Below are 21330 nucleotides of genomic sequence, written 5' to 3'. Positions count from 1 at the left end.
AAAAAATGAAATGGACTGGAATGTGTAATACTCTAAGAGTAGTGAAATATAAGTAGTAGGGCTCTAGAGAGCATCTAGTCCAACTCCCTCATTTTACACATGAGAAAACTAGAGCCCAGGAGTTAAATGACTTACTCATGGGACACACACAGCTTAGTAGTACAGCTAGGTCTAGAACTAGAGACTCTTCATATCTCTTAAACCATTTGTCTGACTGTTGGGTTTATTACATCAATTATCTTCCAAACTTCTCTTCCTGTCCTTCTTGCTTTGGCAGTTTCCTACCAATTTCAAGTGTGATCAATTCTGGACAGAAAAGGCAGCTTAAAGAGTTAACTTACAATCTGCATATTAGCCCATAAATGATTAACACTAGCACTTTCTTCATGTATTGACAAGCAAGACATTGCATAAAATGACTAGAATTACAAATGCCATAATTATATACATATTTAAAAGATATGTTTTACATTTTGCAAGTATTTTCACTCTGGCCCCTGCAATATAATACTATCAGACTTTACCTTTTAAACATGAGTGTATTAAGAAATGTTTAACCAAACTTTTTACATGCATTGGATAGTGGTGTTTTACATGCCTCTACGTATTGCCTACCTGAAAAAAAGTATTAAGTTCCCTATTTTATTTTATTTATTTATTTTTTTTTTGTGCTTCAACTAACCTTTATTCACCAAGACAGGAGCAGGCTATCATTTGCTAACCTCTAGTCTGGACTTACAAAAGTGATGGAAAAAGTGTCAACAATGCCAATTAAATTTAACAATATGTTGTGTCTGGAACCTGCACATTATGAATGTAATGAAGACTCCTGAAACCTGAAGACCTATTCTTCCTAAGTTCCCTATTTTAAAAGGGCCCTTCTTTGATTTATTTTGCTGGATTCTCTTCCTTATGGGCAATCTCTTGCAAATTACCAAGCTCATGATTTCTCTTTAGTAGTTTATTTCTTTCCTGAAATAGTGTTTATATTCATAATTATGTTGACTAAGGTGAAAGCAAGTCAATAATTTGCCCAATATATGGTAGATGCTACAAAATATTATTAAGGGGCCACCTGGGTGGCTCAATTTGGTTGAGTGTCCGACTCTTCCTTTAGGCTCAGGTCATGATTTTAGGGTCCTGGAATCCAGCCTGGCCTTGGGCTTTGTGCTTAGTGGGGAGTCTGTTTGAGATTCTCTATCCCCCTCTCCTTCATACTCTCCTCTCTAAAAATAAATAAATAAATCCTAAAAAAAGAAAGTATCATTAAACATCGCAATTCAAAAATAATGACTTAAAGGTATTGGCTGCCCTGGGGCTTGCAGTGTTTTACATGTATTAACTCATTTAATCCTCACAACCACCATTTGAAGTAGATATTTTTATTACTTTGTTTTATAAATGAGTAAAACAAGATCCAGAGAGATAAATAATTTACCAAATCACACACTTAGCAAGCAGAACTCACCTATGACAGTCTGGCTACTAACCAGATACCTCACACTCACTTCCTTAATGACACTTTTTATGTATTTCACTTGGTGTCAAGGTGTCAAGGCTTTTTCTGGCCTAAACTACCACGGTGAATCCTGGATGAGGGGTGAGGGTAGACGGCCAAGACCTTGAAAACATTGTATACTTTTTCTCCTCACCTCCCCAAAATGGTATCTTTAAAAAAGGAAAACAAAACAATTTAAGATGAGCATGATGGAAATTCAAAAGTCTCAAAAGAGAACCTCAACTTCCTTGCTGATATGATTTGCAATAGGAGGAGAAACAGGACTGAGTATATAAACGAATGCTTAGGAAACCTTTTCATAGAAAACAAAATAAAAAAAAATAAAACAAAATACTGAGGACTTTGGAAATCTTGAGCTGAAATGTATCTAAGATCAATGCAATTCAAACACTGCATTTTCAAAAGGAGGAGGCTATAAACCTGAATGTTCTTAAATGGTTTATCGCCATAAGATTTAGATCTCCTAATTTCTGGAGTAGGGTGCTTTTCACCTCCCCCTCATGTTTGCAATTTAAGAGAGAGCTTACAATGGCCTAGAATTTCAGACACCACTTACTCAATGTTTTAAAACTCTATTTGTAAGTCAGATGTGGGTGTCTATGAAAAACAGGCCAGGCCCCCAAATTCTATAGAGTACTTTGATAACCCCTCTTCAACTACACATTTTACCTAAGTTTCATATATAATGCCATTTTTATGACAAAAACTCACATCCACTCTAAATTCAACTTGGAACACTAAGCACCAAATTCTATATAAAGTGGAAAGTGGAACTTTCTCTGCCTCTCAACAGACAGATGCATTGGGTGGTGGTGTGTGTGTTTTGGGGGGAGGGAGGTAAGGGAGAGAATCCATATTAGGTAAGAACAGAATAGACTTCCTTGCATATTTACAACTCCCTTAAATTTATATTTAAATTTATATTTAACACAGACAATAATTATAGAAGTCAAACATGCCTTGGCTGTTGAAGAAAGAGGGTTATTGATTCACTTGCCCTCTCCCTCTCCCCTCTCATTTGGGAGTTCTAGACTTTATGAGGGCTATATGATATATTATCTGTCTGCAGGGACTGGCATCTACCCAATTGGGAGGCATTTTTCAGTTCAAGAAAAATGTTTCACAATGACATGACTTAAAATAATTCAGACATTTCCATGTTTTAATTTATATATTTTATAGTATTAAACATTTACAATCTAATGACATTTTATCATCTGCAGTGAATCATTATGTATTAATCACAATAAACTATATTATCAAGTTTATGAATAATAAAATGATCAAGAATGTAGCTAACATATATTAGTGTACCAAATAAAAGTAAATCTAAATTATAAAAAGAAAACTTAGATGAATGACAAACAGAATGCCTGCAGCAAACTGAAGAGCACCATCATGTAATATCCTCAATTTAGTTATAACATAGTCCCCAAAAGATGAAGATAGTTCCACTGAATTATTAAAGTGATAATGTAAGCAACATTTGAATGTCATACAACTTCTCAACTGAAATCAGCAAGCACATAAATTATTGATCTTTGTGAGCTAGGGTCATATCTCCTTATCCTAAAAGAAGCGTGTTTTTCTTACAGCTGGGTGTCAAATTGACCTGTTGATTGATATCACCATTTACCGGTAGTTTATGAAGCCTTACATCCAGTTATGCTTAAAGTTTTACTTTCTCTCTCTCTCTCTCTCTCTCTCTGCAACTATATGTAGTTACAGTTTGGGCATGAAATAGTTACCTAATTTTCCAAACATAACCAGTCCACTGGTGTTCTGTATCAGATTCTTCTTCCCCCTTCAGTGCAGGAAAGGCACTACAAAACCATTTAACACTTAAGAAGTAATTATCTCCCAGTACACTGAAGGCGTGAAGGCAACTTCCCAAAGTGACATACAATTCCATGAATGTTAATGCCCTAGAATAACCCTAGATAGAATAACCTTTTATCTTTCAGTTAATAATGAAGATATGACTTCATTATTATGATTCCATTTTAGAATTAAGCAAATTAGGGATTTATCTTTTGATTGAAATAGAAAAAAACCAATAGATTATAGAGCATTATCAAAATATCTTAATATTTTGGAGTGGTCAGGTGAGAGACTGGACTTCCCAAGTGATTTGCATCTTCTAGGATATAAAAATTCTCTATTCAAATCAATTCTTAACCAACAATAAGGAAATAATTCAATTTTTAAATTATCAATAACTGAATTTTTTAATTAAGTGAATTTAAAAGTTTTAAATTTACTTTCCCAATTTGTATAGAAAAAGGAAAAAGACTGCAATTCTGACTTAATATACACTTAATTCAAATACTCAAGGTCATACAACTGCTAAAGTCTTTATTAAATTGAGTTTGGGAATAGTTTTTTTAATTCAAAATATATCAGAATTACAGAAGTAGATTTGGCTCATTCAGCTTGTAAATGCAGCATTAACATTTTTTTTTCTGGAAGAATGCCAGCTGCTCCTATTTTCTGCTTACCTTCTCTTATGCTTTCCATCACTATCCTATTCCACTATCTCCCTTCAAAATAGCATAGGTAAGAATTAAGGTAACTAGACACTTAGTTCCACAATCTTTGGAATCTTCAGCATAACATACAATATGTGAAATGCAGCACCTTCTTCTTATGTAATAGTGGGGGTTGGTGAGGGAATAGACTTTGGCCAAAACACAGTTATTGATTGTGAGTGATCACTATTTCTGAAACTTCCCTTCAAATATCTATAACAACTAAAATATATTTCTAACTAAAAGCCTACCTTTACTTGAAGCAAGTAAAACTATTTGTACAGCCAATCTTGTATATACATTACCTATACACTTAGACCAGTTGTTTCCATTTCTAATGTAGCAGAGAAACAAAGTGCTTTTACTTTCTAATCTTCACATCAAATCAAATAAGCAGGTGCTCTACTCTGTTGTAATATGATATTGTTACATAACAAGTTTCCTGTTGGCATCTATAAACACGTCCCAATATCCAATACAGTGTTACTAATTTAGAGTTAAGCCTCTAATTTAAAAGATCCACAGATTAAGAACATACCTAAAAAACAATGTAGCAGGCAAAAGACGCAACGTTTCCAGGTGCAAAGTTTTGGGTCCCCCCCCCCCTTCTATCCTTCCTTTCTGTTGAGTCCTAACTAAAAGGTTCTCATCTTATACTATTCAATGCATTTGCTCCACACAAAGTAGGTATTGGAAGACAGCTAGACAATCAACTTATTATTTTCCTGAATCTGATACAAAATAACCAAGTGTGGAGAGGCTTATAGTAAACTCAACCTCCAAAGCAAACTGTGTCAAAGAAAGGCACACATAGTATGCTTTTCAACATCCAGAAATGTTATTTTGGACATCAGTTGTTCTCATTTTCATGTTACCATTTCCATAACTGTTTCACAGGCACAAGAAGATACTTCTATAGCAATATACTGCATTCAAGAAGAGAAGTTGTCTTCTACTTCCCCTTTTAAAATAAAATAATCTAAGCCCAATTCTAGAAAAGCACTGTCAAAAGTCTGCTTTTCTGCATTCAATAAAATTCGACCAAAAATATATATGCATCATTATGATTTTTATACATGACTACAATTCTTTAAAAGTTGGAGGGTTCTATTTATGTTTTTCAGTCAAACTCGGTAACAAAAAGAACGACGACCTCAACTAATAAATTACATCTTGAAATATACATGATTGTGGTGTCCCCGTGTTACTTCCAGTGGTAACTGACACGCCCCGAATTTAACTGTACCAGACAGTTCTATCTGTCCCATCGCTGACCAAACACTGCTTCTCTGTTTCTATTCATTATGTATTATAAGAGGTCTAAACACAACCCAGCACGACGAGAAAAAAATCACAATTCTTAGGATAGCAAAGTGATGCATTCGAGTTCTCTGGCAATACATGCCTACCCATGAGCATTAACAGACATTTTTGCTAGAGCTAAAATGCGTTGGCTGCAAGCTCGTTACTCCAAGAACCTTGGGCACCTTTCCTGCAGGTTTTCAAAAAACCCTCGTAAAAACCAGGCTCTATTCAAACCTTGCAAACCAAACTTGCCAAGAACCTTGTGCAATGATGAATAACCTTGGCTACACCAGCCTCCGCCTCAAAACCCCGGTCCTGGAGACCAATGCAGCAAAACCCAGGCTAGAGGCTAGCGGAAGCCCAACACAGCCGCCGCGCTTCCCCTCCGCCGCCGTCTGCCGCAGGGAGCGGGGAGCCGGGAGCGGGGAGCCGGGAGCGGGGAGCCGGGAGCGGGGAGCCGGGAGCGGGGAGCGGGGAGCGGGGAGCGGGAGCGGGAGCCGGGAGCGGGAGCGGGAGCGGGGAGCGGGGGAGCGGGGAGCCGGGAGCGGGGAGCCGGGAGCGGGGCGCGGGGCAGCGCAGCTTCGCTCACCAGCCCCGGGGATGCTCCGGCGACCTCGGGCTGCGCGGCGGGAGCCGGGCCGGGAAGGCGCTAGAGCAGCGGCGGCGGGCCGCCCGGACTCTGCCCCTGGTGCATTCCTCGCATTCCTGCACAATCCGTCGCCAGCCGACGAGCCCGCCGCGCGCCCCCCCTTCCCCCGGACGCACACACCTGCCTATCGCTGCGCCCCGGGCGGCCGCGGCGCCTCCCCTGCCCGCGCCCGCCGCTGTCGCACTCAGCCGCGCCGAGTCCCGGCCCCGCCGCTCCAGCACCCCGGAGCCGCCCGGGCTGGGGGTGCCGCAGCTCCGCTTCAACTCCTGGCAGGCGCAGGGCGGCACCGGGGAAGCCCCGGGCTGGGGGCCGCGACGGGTGGAGCGGGGGCTGCGCCGCCGAGGGCGCGGGGCTCGCGGGCAACCGGGGCAGGCAACCCGGGCGTGGGAGGCAGGAGAGCGGCCGGAGGGCCCGACACGCCGCCCCGAGCGCTGGGGGCGCGGGCCCGCCGCGGGCAGCCGTCGGGGGGCTCCGGCGCGGGGCGGGGGCTCCGGGGAGAGCAATGCGGGGGAAACTTGGGCGCCGCCGGGGGGAGGGGCGCCGGCAGGCGAGTGCGGGCAGGAGCACGCGGCGGGGCGGGAGGCGGGCGGCCGCGGGGCGCTGGGACGGAGGGCGGGAGGGAGGCGCCGACCCCCGCGCCCGCACGGCCGGCTCGGGCTCGGGCTCGGGCTCGGGCGCCAGGGCCGGGGTCTGGGTCTGGGTCTGGGTCTGGGTCTGGGGCCCGGAGCGGCGCGCCCCCCCCGAGCCCGCCCCCCGGAGCCGCACACTTACTTTCCCGGTTAGGCTGCGCCCGCCGTCGCTCGCGGGCCCGGGGACATCCGCGCCGAGGGGTCGCCGCTGCGGCACCCGAGGAAATTAGAAAAGTGCCGCGGCCCAGCGGCGGCCCGCCCCCCCTCCCCCGCCCGCCCCCGCCCCCGGAGCGGCTCTCCCACCACCCCCGCGGCGGCGGCGGCCCGCGGGCCCTCTAGCCGGTGCCCATGGCGCCGCCTGCGCGGCCGGCGTCGACCCGGACCCAGCGCCGGAGCCCCCTCTGCTGCCCAGAGGCCGCCGCCGCCGCCCGCCCGGCCGCCAGCGCGCGCGCCCAGCCCGCCCCGGGCTCCCGGGAACGTCAGCACGCCGCCGTCCCCGCCCCGCCCCCCGCGCAGCCCATTGGCCGGGCGCAGCAGGCCGGCCCTCCCCATTGGCCCGGCCCTCACGTTGAACGGGCCAATGAGAGCCGCGGTTTCAGGTCGCCATAGAGACCGATGCTGTTAAGAGCGAGAGGGCCCGAAGGAGGCGGGGAGGGAGGCTGAAGGTGCCTGGGGTTTGGGGGCGGGCGGGGGCGCAGGGAGGAGGTGCGGGGGTTCCCGGGAGCAGGCTCGGGAACCCGAGGCAGCTGGGGCTTCGGCTTCCTGTCAAGCCCAGCTGTGCACGTAGGGTGCGTTCCTCGCCTCACCTCCAAGGCAGCGACCGCTGAGCCTTTGTAGGAACCCTGGAGAGCCTAGGAATGGGCATTTCGCTTTTCTTGCCTCCGGGAGCCCCCGACACTTTGACCTTTGACCTTTGACCTGTGTGCGGCTCTGGCTACTCCAGGTGAGTTTGCACCCTACCCATTAACTCGCTGCTTCTTCCTGACTTCACTGACCCACCTGAATTCTACTTGGTCTGCATCCAAGCACCCCTCTTTCCCTGAGGCAGACCTTGCCTCAAAATGTTGGGTCTAAAAACTTAAAAGCCCCACCTGAAGGAGACTCAAACAAGATTTCCTTTGAATGATATTTTGGCAAGGAAGCAGGCTGACATTGAGTCGTCACGTAAGATAGCGTGTTCCCCGCTTCTCCAAGCAAACCTCTAATCTCTCCATGGAAGGATATTTATTAAAGACCCACCTGTGTGTACATTCTGCTCCGGGAGCCTGGCAGGTGCACGCTCTTTCCCCTAAGAGTCTACAGAGTGGGGAAAGACAGGTGACAAAGTCAGTTCTCCATGCCTTTTGATGATCTCAGAGAGCAGAGGGAATAGATTACAGTTGGTAGATGCTGTTTTCTGGGTATTTTCCAGTTTACCTCGAATTTGTTAAGTGAACTGAGACGTGCAATCAGTACACAGAAAGATCTTGAGCTTTAATCACAAGTTCTTTGCTTTCATTTAGTCACTTTGTGCTAGTTTGTCAAAACAGTTGTTTCATGTAAACAACTTTCATATTTAGATACTGGCTATTCAGGTGAGTCGACATGAAAATATTAGGCTTTAAGCATGATACTGCTCTGTCATGTAGCCACTGACATTCTTAAGTTCCTTCTTTTGGTGATTTTGGCATGTCAGTAAGACATAAGAAGACCATGTTTATGCTACCACCCCTCAAGTTGGAGGGACCATATTTTGTGAAAAAGCTGATAGGATTTTGGAAATTATAAATATTTATTGTGAGAAACAAATGAATGTGTGTGCAAGCTACATTATGTCTAACTACTGTACTGAATTTTAAGTTGAATAATATGCTTTGCTATTAGTTTTTGTCTTACTATAATTGAAAATTACAAAAATAGGTAAGACTTGTTAATATGGTGCATTGATTGGGAAAACATCTCTTAGAATTTATAGTAAAATTTAAACTTTGTTGGTGATCCTATGCAGAAATCCTCCTATTTCCAGAATTGGGAGGGAAGCAGCGGAGACCTTGGTGCGTGCCTGTCTCATGTCTTGCCATCATGGAAGTTTGCTCATCATGCTTTTCATTTCTGGCTTTTGTGTGTGTGTGTGTGTTTGTTTTTGGAGAACAGAAAAAGTAAAATGCAAGTTTTTATGACTTATTTTTTAATGTTCTAAGAAGATGCCAAGGATTTGTTTTTAAAAAATATTTAATAATACTGAATGAATAGAAGATGTGCCTAATGGAATGAATAACACTGATATTTCCTTTATTCTTGCCTTAGGCTAGCATGGAAAGAAAAAAGCAAGAATTAATTCTTTTTTACTCCAATGATCCTTTTGTATTTTTCTCAGATCACGTGCGTGATGATTATTTTGATAGTGTGTATTTCATGTTTATAATGATTAAAATGTTACTGGAATCTACCATGAATAAAGTCCCCTAAAATGTTGCCATTCGACATCATCATTATTATTTTTCATAATTCTTATACACAGCTGAAAGATTTCTTTTGAACCTGTTCCTGTACTAACAAGCATTCCTGGATAAGACCAAGAAATCACTTTGTTCCAGTAAAGGCTGGGTCTTCACTGATTCTCTAAATTCCTTTCCTCATCAGGAGGGTGATTATCCAGGGCACTTCTCCCAAACCTGTCCTAGTTCTACTCTCTTCCAGCCCCCACTGTACTTTGTCTTCTTCTAGTTCTGAAAATGATCTTGCCACATTCTTGATGGAGGCATCCATCATGAGGTTTCTCTATTTAACTTTCCTAAACCTGTCTCAGTTTTTACACCTGATCACTTACTTCAGTCCTGATCGAGGAGGGGTGCCACTCTCTGTTCTAAACTCATACTCCATTTCTACTCCTAAACGTGGGCCATGTTCCCACCTCAGGATTCCCCTCCATTGATTATAATTTCTCTCTTAGATTATATGTTATTTTCTTCTCAAAAATTTTTTTCTCTACACCTTCCTTACATATATCTGGCCCTGTCTACTGCCATACCACCCTGAACGCGCCTGATCTCTACTGAGATCAGCTAAGCAGGGTTGGGCCTGGTTAGAAGTTGGATGGGAGACATATATCTGACCCTTTGTGAAACCACACTCCTTCCAGTCTACCTCCCTCTCTATCTTTTGGCTTCTCTTTACACCAAAAAAGAGCCTGGAAGGAATTTCTTAAGGCTTTTATTTTGTAACCTTCGATACAACCAGAAAAAAAATTCTGAAGGTTATTGTGCACTGTCTCCTCAAAATCCTAACTCATTTTACTAGTCAAGTTCTCTCCTACAAAAGGGCCTTTTATTTGCAAATTGCAATGCCTTAATTCCAGATTTCCAGTGTTGGGTAGAAACCATTGTCTCCCACTCTGAGGTTCCACATAAATGCAAATGAACAACCTGAGAAGTGGAAGCATTTAACCTGCTATCCTACCACCTTGGTAGGTGGGTCTAACTCTGAGAAGTAGACGTGGGAAGTGGGGGCTCTGCTGAGGCTGACTGTGGGATCTAGGGCAAAGTTCAAAAGACTGACAAGTTTTGGTGAGCACCACCTTCTAGAACAGAAGTAAACAGCAGAAGTCAAAGGGGTGTTTTTTTTGGTTACCATCTTAGAAAGAAGGCGATCAGAACCTTTCATGATTATGAATGCTTTGTAATGTTCCAATGTTTGTCGTTTTCATAATAATTCATAATGAATAGTATTCCTGAAAAATAATAGCAGAGGCCACAAGGAAAAGGGGGAGAGCAGAAACACTGCCTCCTTTCTCATTCTTAGAAGCCTATGGAGAAGGTGGGAGAATTCAAGAATTCCAAAAAACACACTAATTGATAGTTGCTTTTTTTGTTTGTTTTTATTTTTAATTTTTCTTAAAGATTTTATTTTGTTTATTCATGAGAGACACAGAGAGAGAGAGAGGCAGAGACACAGGCAGAGGGAGGAGAAGCAGGCTCCATGCAGGGAACCCGACGTGGGACTCGATCCTGGGTCTTCAGGATCACACCCTAAGCTGAAGGCAGCGCTAAACCCCTGAGCCACCAGGACTGCCCATTTTGTTTGTTTTAAAAAGGAATGTTAAAACAAAAGCTGGTGGCAGGTGAGGGAAAGAGAGCCCTGGAATAAACTGGTCCTGAGAATGGAGGCTAAAGCTTAATAATCGTTCTGCTCAGAATTCCAGGCCTGTGTCCCACCTCCAGACCATTCTCTGAATAGAGGCACAGCCCAATAGTTACCTCTGAAGCTTTTTCTGAAAATTTCCCGACCTTACCCACACCTCTGGAGAGGGTGGCATTTAATACTCTCTACCCTATGGTGTAGTCATTTGTGTGTGAGCCTTCTCTCCTTGAAGGTAGGATACATGAATAGTCATGACTGTATCCTCCATAGTGCCTTGGACTACTAAACTGTCTCCTCTACTAAGAAAAGCCAACGCTCATTAATCCTTTTTTTAGTCCTTGGAAGAATTTGACTTCTAACATTGAAAGCATAGAATCAGTGATGTTGAGAAGTACTTACAAAAAGACGGGACTAGAATATCAAAGTAGAAAATTGAGATAACATATGGCAGAGCAGAGTATAGGTTTCCGCCATGCAGCCTCCCAAGAGAGAAAAGCCTTAGTTAGATCTTACATCTAAGAGGACCTATCCCTACCTTTCTATGAGTGAGGGACCAATGTGAGAAGGACCGGCTGTATGTGCTTTGGCATAAAGTTATCATATTCAGAGTTAAAATTCTGTGCTTTGTTCTTTTCATCTAAAGCATCCATTTGCTCTGTTTTTTGGAACACGGTGGAGTCATGAGAATGTAACAACTTTATAACATCATAAGGGCATCCAACATCTGGTGAGTGTAATAGACATGTTTCCAAGTACCCATATACACAACACTTGAAGTATGCAGCCCTGCAAGCTTCAGACCTAGCATCTGGCCATTGTATTACTAGGAGACCTGACTCAAAATTAACCAGTTCATTGCAGACCATTGACCATAACCTATAATACTGCCAATCAGATTCATCTCCTAGAAATTGAGAATTGAGAGAACAAGTGAGCCAGAGAGAACTGCTGCCATGGCCCTGATGTTTTTCCTATTCTCCCCACAAAGCCAGAATACACTTCATTTTTTAGTATTCCATGAGCTGTTTCTTATAGTCACCCCAATACATACTTTTCCTGTTTTGCCTTTAGTGAGGCTCTGTTTCTTACAATAAGAAAGGTTTCATGACAATAATATAGTATATGACAAGAAAACAGAGCACGTATTATGACCATCTTATTGAACTATGAAGAGTAACAGTCTAAAACTGTCAAACTATAAAAAATGAATGATCTGTCTAGTTCCAAGTATTGCCAGTCTCATTTGAGTAAAAGAGCTTTATTTAGTGTGGTGTCTATTCCTCCCCACTCCCCAATCAAAGCCTTATATTCTTCAACTTAGTTCTCTTCCTGTGAAATTGGGAGCAAGAGAAGAACTTTAAGAAGATGAGCAATATGATTGCTTTTTCAAGAATCATTTTCCATGCCACTGGTGTAGGAAGAAAATATTAGAATTTATATTTATTATATATATGTATATTAACTTTTTAGAAATGAGGCTTAAAAATAAAAATGGGATAGGAAAATTTACCAGAGATATCAGTGCCCCAAAGCTCAGGAGAAACAAATCCTAAAGCCTAATTTCTAGCAATTAAAAAAAAAAAAAAAAAAAAAAAAAAACCTTTCAGGAGGAAAACTAGACATGATCCAATATTGCAATAATATTTAGCTAAAATTCAGTTTTCAACCAAAAATTTTGAGACTTGCAAAACAAAAAACAAAACAAAAAAACAGGAAAGCATATCCCAAATTCAGAAAAATAAGTAGCCAATGGACGTGCTGAGTGGTCCCACTCATTGGATTTTATAGACAACTAATCCAAAACAGCTACCATAAATATATTTAAAGGCCTTAAAGTAAAATGACTCGACAAATAGAAACTCTCAATAAAGAAGTAGAAACTATAAAAAAGAAATGGAAACTATCCAGTCTGAGGAACAGAAAGAAAAAAAAGTTTGAAGAAAAATGAACAGAGCCCCAGAAACTTGAGATAGCTAGGAGTACACAAAGAAAAGAGGAATAGAAGGATATATTAAAAATATTTGAAGAAGCAGCAACTTCTAAAACTTCCTGAATTGTATTAAAAAATTTAATGTAGAGATCAATGAAACTCAGTAAGTCCTGAGTGGAATAAACATAAGAACCAAAACTAGATATATCATCATCAAACATGAAAACATGACAAAGACAAGACGTTAGAAAACAAAGACAAGGAAATTTTAAAGCAATAAGAGAATAATGACTCATTATAATATAAGGAAACCACAATAAAATTAACAGGTGACTTCTCATCAGAAACAAAAGAAGCCAGAAAACAATGGAAGAACAGATTTGAAGTACTGAAAGAAAAAAAAAATCTATTACTCAAGAATTCTATACTAAGCAAAAATGATCTTTCAAAAATTAAGGTGATAGTCCTCATTACTGGATCTATGTTAGAAGTAATTACTGATAGAATCCATATAGCTGCCAACTTAGAGTGAAGCCCAAAGCAAAAGAAGGCTGTCAGATGCAGGGCACTTGACAAGTCAACAGTCTCCATTTGTAAAGTATGCTCTAGACTCAGTGCCAACCCTGAGACATCAAATGGTCATCATACCAAAATATTGTGTAAAGTACTAGATTTGAAGTTATTTTCCTTAGATAAATTCTGTGAAAATATAACTTCATTAGTTTCTTAACTCCAGAACTATCTGTCTGCTTCATAAAGGTGGCAGTAAGCTGATTAAAATAGTAGGAGAGAGAACATAAATCACACATAAGAGCACTCCTTATATAGCCTATACTCCAACCATGGCACCTGACCCTTCCCATTCCTGGACCCCTGTTTCTTTTACATACCAGGTCAGCTAACTCATCACAGGGCTTCCACACAGCTGGTTACAACTTCTGTGCATCTTGGACTGGCCTAGGTGGACAAGTCAACAGCACTGGCTGGTACATTATCTTGTCAGGAACCACAAATCAAGAAATGCCATATTTTTTCTGTTATTTAATAGCTTTTAAAAATAAGGAAAAATGATGAAAATAGATGAAGAGAAGGCAATTGACAAGATACAACACCATTCATGATATAGATGCCCCACGAAATAGCTATAGAGGGGCACTTCCTTGATGTAGTGGAGTGCATCTATGAAAAACCTGCAGCTATCACCACATTTATGGTAAAATACTGAATATTTTCCATTAAGATTGAGAATAAAATGATATATACTCTTATCTTTTTTATTTGACATTGTTCTAGAGGTTAGCCATTGTAATAAGGAAAGAAAAATTAAAGGCATATAAATTGGAAAGGGAAATTTAAAGCTATATTTACAGATGACATGATTGTACAGAAGAATATACAATAAAAATAATGCTAGAAGTAATGAATGTAACAAGATCACAAGATGTAAGATCACTATGTAAAAATCAGTTGCATTTTTATATACTAGAAATTGGCAATTTAAAAATAAACTTGAGAAAACAATTCCATTAATAATGACATGAGAAAGAATATGATACTTAGGAATATATTTTAGAAAAGTATAAGAACTCTGACCTGTAGATTCAATGTGATCCCTGGATTAGTTGTCTACAAAATCCAAACAAATACTTTATGTAGAAATTGAGAAGCCAGTCCTAAATGCACATACAGAGATTTAAGTGTCTACCTAAGGCTCAGTTCATGATTCTGAGATCCTGGGATCTAGCCCTGCTTTGGGCTCACTGCTCAGCGGGGAGTCCGCTTCTTCCTCTCCCTCTGCTGCTTTCCCTGTTTGTACTCTCTCTGTCAAATAAATAAAATCTTTAAGAAGCACATACATAGAAACAAGAATATCAAAAAAGAAAGAAACAAACAAAACCCAACAGAGTATGAAGAATTACAATATCCAATTTCAAAATTTATTAAATAGTATTGGCATAATTATAGCCATGTAGATCAATGAAATAGAATAGAAGGTACAGAAATAAGTCCTTACATTTATGGTCAATTGATTTCCATTAAAGATGCCAAGGTAGCGCAGCCCCAGTGGTTCAGTGGTTTGGTGCTGCCTTCAGCCCGGGGCGTGATCCTGGAGACCCAGGATTGGTTCCCACATCGGGCTCCCTGCATGGAGCCTGCTTCTGCCTCTGCCTCTGTCTTTGCCTCTCTGTCTCTGTGTGTCTCTCATAAATAAATAAATAAAATCTAAAAAAAAAAAAAAAAAAGGGAATGGGCTGTCTCTTCAAGAAATACATTTGACATCCATATGCAAAATAATGAATTTATCCTCTTACAACACACAGAAAGATTAACTCAATATGCATCATAGACCTAAAAACTAAAACCATAAGACTTCTGGAGTGCCTGGCTAGCTCCCCATTGGAAGAGCTAGGTCTCTTGATCTCTGAGTCATGGGTTCAAGCCTCATGTTGGGTTTAGACATAATTTAAAAATAAAATCTTAATAAAATTTTGACACTTCTAGAAGAAAACATAGTACAAGATTTCTGTGACTTGCTTCAGACAAAAATTTCTTGGCTATGATACCACATCATGATCCATAAAGGAGGAAATTGATAAATTGGACTTAAATAAAAGTAAGGGTATTTTTAAAATAAAAATTTTATCTAGAATATATATTGAATTTCTAAACATCAAAAGTAAGAAGGCAAAGAACTCCATTTTAAAATGTGCAAAATATTTGGATAGACATTTCAAAAAATTCACCAAAATGTTATGCAAATGGTTAATCATCACAAGAAAAGATATTCAACATAATTAATCATAAGGGAAATGGACATTAAAACCACAATATAACTACACAACCACTAGAATGGGTATAAGGTAAAGATTGATTAATACAGGGCGGCCCAGGTGGCTCAGTGGTTTAGCACCACCTTCAGCCCAGGGCCTGATCCTGGAGACCCAGGATCAAGTCCCACATCAGGCTCCCTGCATGGAGCCTGCTTCTCCCTCTGCCTGTGTCTCTGCCCCTCTCTCTCTCTCATTCATAAATGAATAAAATCTTTTAAAAAAAAGATTAATAATACGAAGTGATGGCAAGGATGTGGAATACTAGAACTATCATAAATTGCTGATTGATATACCCACTCTGAAAAATCATTTAACAGTTTCTTTAAAATATGAGTATAAACTTACCATATAACTCAGTAATTCTTCTTCTAGATTTCTACTGCAGAAATAAAAACACATGTCCACACAAAGATGTTTGCATCAATAATATCAGTATATTCATAGTAACCAAAAAAACCCCAAAATAATCAAAATGTCTATCAATTAATCGTCAGATAAAATGTGGCACAATGGAATACTATTCAACAACAAAAATAATGAACTATTGACTCTTTCTACAACATGGATAAACATGCAGTATATAATGCCAAAAAGAAAGAGCCACAAAAGGCTACATGATTTTATTTATTTATTTATCTTAGAGACAGAGCTTGAGTGGAGGGAGGAGCAGAGGGAGAGGGAAGAGGCTAAGGAATCTCAAGCAGACTCTGGGGGCTGAGCACCCCACCTGACCAGGGGCTCAATCCCACAGCCCTGAGATCATGACTTGAGCCAAGACCAAGAGTCAGATTGAGCTACCCAGGCACCCCAAGGCCACATGTTACATGATACGATTTGTATGACACTTCCAAAAAGGAAAAAAATGTAGAGATGAAAAGCAAATTAGTGATTGCATTGAGATGTGTAGATTGAATGCAAGTGGCTATGACGGAAGATTTTCATGTGATGGAAATATTCTAGAACTGAATGGTGGTGATGGTTGTACAATTATACATTTATTAAAAATAATCACATTGTATGCTTATAATGCATATATCTCCATGGAATGCAAATTATGTCTCAATAAAGCTATTACAAACAAAAACTTCAAAAGTGATAAAAGCATATAATTTAAAACTCTCATATATGAATACTTAGTAAATTTGGAAACAATTTTCTAACATGATTGAAAATTTTCCAAATAGCATTTCAGTGGATTGAGATGCTATTTGTTAAACATTAAAGAAAACAAAAAAACTTTCAGGGAAAACTGATTGATAGGGAAGTCAGAAATTTGTTAGAGAAAAAGGCTAAATTACAACCTTACTATAACTCTTGGTTGGAGTTGAAATTTGAGTGTCATAATTGAGTACTTGAAGCCAACTTTGTATTTCTTCCATATCTTTTTGTGGTATCTATTTTAGCTTTTATAGCCCTTACAGCCAAATATGGGAATAAGCTGATTTTAAACTTGAATCCTTCCATGACTGGGTATGAAACCATGATTTTCAAGGTAATGCAGTATTTTCCATCAAAAAAGTGTCATTAAAATTTATTTAAATTGGGGATCCCTGGGTGGCTCAGTGGTTTAGTGCCTGCCTTTGACCCAGGGTGCGATCCTGGAGTCCCGGCATCGGGTCCCACGTCAGGCTCCCGGCATGGAGCCTGCTTCTCTCTCCTCCTGTGTCTCTGCCTCTCTCCCTATGTCTATCATAAATAAATAAATAAATCTTTAAAAAAATGTATTTAAATTATCAATACTATAGGGGCCCCTGAATAGTGACTCAGTGGGTTGAGCATTCGACTCTTGGTTTCAATGGGGTCATGATTCAGAGTTGTGAGATCCAGCCCTGTAGTTAGCCCCATGTTCAGCGCCATGCTCACTGGGGGTCTGCTTTGGTTTCCCCCTCTCCCGCTACCCTTCCCCACCTCAAATAAACAAATCATTAAAAAATCATATTATATATTTAATACATCTTTTTTGTACTTATGGAGTGTCCTATATTTGTGTTTTATAATTTACATAATATTAGCACAGTATGACATTTAAACAATTTATAATTATATTTAGTAATAGACGTATGTGATTGAGACTGTTTTTCCCTTTTGTTAGGTTTGTTTCTATCAGTTTTTGTTTTTTTCTTCTATCTACCCCAAGTGGTAGAAATAAATCTTTCGAAGACTGCACTCTAACTTTTCAGTGTTCTCTTTGTCTTGAAGATCAGTTAGATCATTTACCTCTAACAAGTCACAGTTGAATTTCTAATATCATCAGAGTCCCTAATCATTAACTGTGATCCAACTTGAGAGAGATCAATGAAGTCCCAAGTGGTACTGAGAAGATTATTCTTTTGACATAGCCAAATGATGTGAAAGTCAGACATATATAACAAAATATAGTGGAAAGAAGGCAAGGAAATTGCCATAAAGTAGAGAATTTGAGATAAGAAAAAAATTCCACCCACACCCGAATTAATTCATTTCTACAGTCAATAGAAAACCTGATTTCAAAACACTAGGCTTTCAATGATTTACTATTTGGCTCTGGAAAACTCATTAATTTTTCCACTGACTGCCCCATATTAATGAAAATGACTCATAATATACTTCTCCATTCTCACAAACATTACTCATTAACTTTTAAACTTAAAAAAATGTGAAATATTTAATCTTACCAGCTTTTAGTATGCATATAGTACTGTACCATAAATACCAGGGTCTTTGGTATCTAAGAGATTATATAAGAAAAATTTTCCTCATTTCTACTTTACTTCAACTTTCCTTTTAGCTTTTTTCCCTCTATTTATCAATAGGTAAAAAAGGTTTTTAATCAATTATCGTGTCTGAAATGCCATGGATAACAACCATTGGCATTTTATTAACTCATTAATCTCCTTCTTAGGAAGTTACTATAAGCAATTTTCTCATAGGCTTATGTTAGGTGATGTATCATAATCTTAGGGTCAAATATACTTAAATTATAATATTTTCATCTAATGTTTATTTCAATTACCAATTTTCTAAAAGTATAGAATTTTCAAGCTGGAAAGAACTTTAGGGATGACAAACCAGTGTCTAAACTGGCTATGTAACTGTCACCTAAGATTCTTTTTCTATCCAACCTTTTCAGTCTCTCTAGTAAAGAAGAAATTAATATGATTCATTTCACTCTTTGCCATATATACATGTATGATTAAATTTTTTAAAGCTGAAATAATTTCAATTTAAAAATTTTTATAGGGAAAAACATTAGAGGTAAAAAAAATAGGAATTTATGCCAAGGATTCTTTTCCTTGCATTTAGAAATGACTACTTTGCCTACATTGCTCTTCTACAATGCTATTTGACTCTTGAGAAGATGATAACTTGAGGTATTTTGTGTCTAATCTTCAACATGTATACTCTATAATTATTTTTTATGGTTCTGAAATTGAGTCAAAAACTATTGACCACCACCTCTGTGTTTTAAAAGCTGATAGAGCTGGTGGAAGAGCATGGAGCTCAAAGTCAGAAGATCTGGTTGGGTTCTAGCCTTGCCTATGTATGCTACCTGCTTCTTCATGTCTTAGACAAGTCATTTAATCTCTCTGGCCTGTGTTTACTGATCTATAAAATGTATCAGTCAAACTCAAATCTTTTCTGGGCTTAGGTTAATTTGTATATAAAATGAAATGCTGCATGATCTCATTCTAAATCTTGGCTTTGTTTTCTTTATTTTCTTGAAGGAAATTTACCACAAACGTTTATCACTTTGCTTCAGCGCTTAAGTCTGTTTCCATCACCCTCTTTGTTCTCATGTTCCCATAAACTGCCTTTGAATACGCTTCTTTCTTTTTCTTGATTGAATAAGCTGCCTCTCCCTTTAACTCCCACTTGTATCTTGCTTTCTTTTCTCTCCTTCTAGGGCCTTCCCCTTTTCTTCCCCTTTGGGAGTAGCTGTCTACTAAAAAAAAGCATTACAGAGGTCCACTTCTGCAGGAGCACTGCCTGTGAGTGGTCTCCCATCACTGATAGGGAGAATAGAGAGGTTAGGGGCATAGGCTCCAGAGCCTGGGTATGCATCTGGTCTTTACCACCCACTAGCTGTATGATCCTTTTCTCAATTTCCTATTCTGCAAAGCAGGAACTACAGTGTTACCCAAACATCACTGTGAGGCTTAAATGAATCAAAATGGATAAAGCGTTTAGAATAGTGCCTGACTTGTAAGAACTTGCTCAACAAATGTTCATGATTATTGCACCCATTCTATAGATGCCCTTTACTTTTCATCCTACTGGGATGTAAATATTGGGCAAAAGTATGATGAAGAGGAAGACTGGCACAATTCGTGGGTGATGTACCTTTTATTTAGTTTGCAGGAATGGCTACCTAATGGCAACTTTTTCCTCCAAGTAAATTATCTGTTTGAAATGTGATTTTTTTTTGTTTTGTTTTGTTTTCTGCCAGCATTTTGAACTGGCATGCCATAATTATTATACTCTAAAACATTAAAGAAAAAAGCCCAAGAATTGTCCTTTGGGCAGCTCTATTTATGTAAGGCTCCATTTGAGAAATAGCACTGGAAAAAACTGTTCTTAGCAAAGAATGTTAATTGATGAAAACATTTCTTTGCTAACAGTCTAAGAGAAGCAATCTGTTCTTAGCTCTTTAAACCACAAAATAGATTTAGCCATTCATGAACAAAAGCCAATTATTTATTTTCAATACTACCTTTAACAAATCTTTGTTTTTGATAATGGGGCTCTCTTTCTATTCTATCAAAGCAGGTTTTAAAAATATAACTGCTCTTTTGATAAGAAAAAGGCAGCCAAATCTAAAAGCAAGATTCTCATTTGGGTACAATATTTTCCACCACCTCAATATTCAACCACATGAGCTTTTTAAATGGGGAGGGGCTTATCCATTTTGATTAAGGAGTCCATTATACATAATGTTCTGTAGAGCTAGCATGACAAATATGTCATGTGAAAAAAAAACACAAGAGATAATTTTGACTGGTGAGAAGCCAAAATTCTATAGTGTTTAGAAAATTGTAATCCTGCACATGCCTGATGGAACATGGAAGATATTGAATCTGGATAAATCAATGAGTACTTTACTTTTCCTCATGGCTTTCTAGGAAAGAAGGAAAATGTTATTAGTACATGTACTTTGTCAGGTCACAAATATTATTTTTGAAGCTCAAAAAAATATCTATCCAAAGGGGGGAAAAACCCACTGTCTCGAAAAGATATCTGCAGCCTCCAAGTTCATTGCAGCATTATATACAATAGTCAAGATATGGAAACAACCTAAGCATAGGATAAAGATATTGTAATACACACACACACACACACTCACACACATGCAGATACACACATGCTGAACTATTATTCAGCCATAAAAAAAGAAGGAAATCCTGCCATTTGAGACAACATGGATGGACCTTGAGGGCATTAATGCTGAGTGAAAAAGGCAGACAATAAAAGATAAATACTGTATGATTCTCATCTATATGTGGAATTTAAAAAGCCAGAATGAGGGACACCTGGGTGGCTCAGTGGTTGAGCATCTGCCTTTGGCTCAGGTCGTGATCCCAGGGTCCTGGGATTGAGTTCTGCATCGGGCTCCTTGCAGGGAGCCTGCTTCTTCCTCTGCCTATGTTTCTGCCTCTCTCTGTGTGTGTCTCTCATGAATAAATAAATAAAAATAGAAAGCCAGAATCCACAGATACAGAAAACAGATTGGTGGTCGCCAGAAGCAAGGGAGGAAAGTGAAATGAGTGAAGAGTTCAAAAGGTACCAGCTTTCAGTTATAAGTAAGTCCTGGGGATGTACTGTATAAAATGGTGACTAAAGTTT

At 39.7% G+C, this 21330-nt stretch overlaps 2 protein-coding genes across 6 annotated transcripts in view; one reads left to right on the top strand and one right to left on the bottom strand.

Moving 5' to 3' along the window:
- Positions 1–6920, bottom strand: part of PKP4 (plakophilin 4) — a 238740-nt gene extending 231820 nt beyond the window's left edge. The window contains exon 1 of the mRNA XM_041774277.1: positions 6773–6920. The gene's annotated coding sequence lies outside the window, so the exon portion shown is untranslated. The remainder of the gene's footprint in view (positions 1–6772) is intronic.
- A 177-nt stretch (positions 6921–7097) lies between these two features.
- The window catches only part of CCDC148 (coiled-coil domain containing 148), a 279432-nt gene continuing 265199 nt past the window's right edge, over positions 7098–21330 (top strand). For all 5 annotated transcript variants that reach the window (XM_041774274.1, XM_041774269.1, XM_041774270.1 and 2 more), the window contains exon 1: positions 7098–7573. The gene's annotated coding sequence lies outside the window, so the exon portion shown is untranslated. The remainder of the gene's footprint in view (positions 7574–21330) is intronic.

The sequence above is a fragment of the Vulpes lagopus genome, chromosome 11 (genome assembly GCF_018345385.1).
Source record: "Vulpes lagopus strain Blue_001 chromosome 11, ASM1834538v1, whole genome shotgun sequence".
NCBI lineage: Eukaryota > Metazoa > Chordata > Mammalia > Carnivora > Canidae > Vulpes > Vulpes lagopus.
Note: the sequence above shows the minus strand (reverse complement) of the source record. Positions and strands in the feature narration are given on the sequence as shown.